This window comes from Lipotes vexillifer, unplaced genomic scaffold, assembly GCF_000442215.2.
Source record: "Lipotes vexillifer unplaced genomic scaffold, Lipotes_vexillifer_v1.1 scaffold621, whole genome shotgun sequence".
NCBI classification, from domain to species: Eukaryota; Metazoa; Chordata; class Mammalia; order Artiodactyla; family Lipotidae; genus Lipotes; species Lipotes vexillifer.
The window spans coordinates 2,805,052-2,806,086 of NW_006792411.1; positions in this window are offsets into that span (position 1 = coordinate 2,805,052).

Consider the following 1,035-nt stretch of genomic DNA (forward strand, 5'->3'; position numbering starts at 1 on the left):
TTCACTTTGCTGTACGGTAGAAACTAACATAATATGATAAAGCAACTATACCCCAATAAAAATTAAAAACAATAAAAGTAATAGGGAAATGAAAAAAAAAAAGAAAGAAAAAAAGGAAAATTCTTGGCTCTATCCCATACCTATTTAATCAGAAATTCCGGTTTAACTAGTCTTCCAGGTGATTCTGATGCTTACTAAAATTTGAGGACCACCGAGTAGAGGGAAGAGTTTTGAGTCAAGATACCTGGGCAAAATAACTGAGTTATTTTAGACAAGGCCCTTCCCTGGCCCTCAGTTTCCTCAACTGCAAAATGAGGGCATTGACTTGGCTCTAAGACCTCAGGTAGTCATGAAACCTCTCTGGTCTACATGCCCCACCCCCAATATCCACCTCCCTTTGCTTCTTTGATAATAGAATATACATTTTTAGCTTAATACATAAAGCATGAAATAAAGACTATACTGCCCAACTTCTTTTGCCATTAGGTGTGCCCATATGGCCAAATTCTGGCCAATGAGAAGAGAACGAAAGTGATGTGTATGTCTTCTGAAGTTCCCTCAAAGAACGGTTGTGTCCTTCCTCATCTTCTATTTCCTTTGGTCTGGAATACAGACGTGACAGCTGGAGCTAGATCAACCATCTTAGATCCTAGGTAGAAGCTGAATTCTGAGGAGGGAAAAGCAATGAAATAAAAGGAACCCTGGTTTCTGATGACTTCTTGAAACTACCCCACCAGCGCTATATGGACTCTTGCAAACTTCTTTCATGTGAGAAAGGCACTTTTTTAGGCATCCTTCATTTGGATTTCCTGTGCTTTTGCATTATTATGAGAAAATCTTTAGTACCTTATAACTTTATGAGAAAATACTATGAGAACACAATCAGAATATCGTGGGGGCAGGGCCTGGGAATTTGCATTTGATGGGCTCCTATGGGGACTGCATGCTAAAGTTTGAGGTTGGATGCTTACGAATCAAGTCTTATAATTGTTCTTTAGTTATATATATATATATATATATATATATATATATATA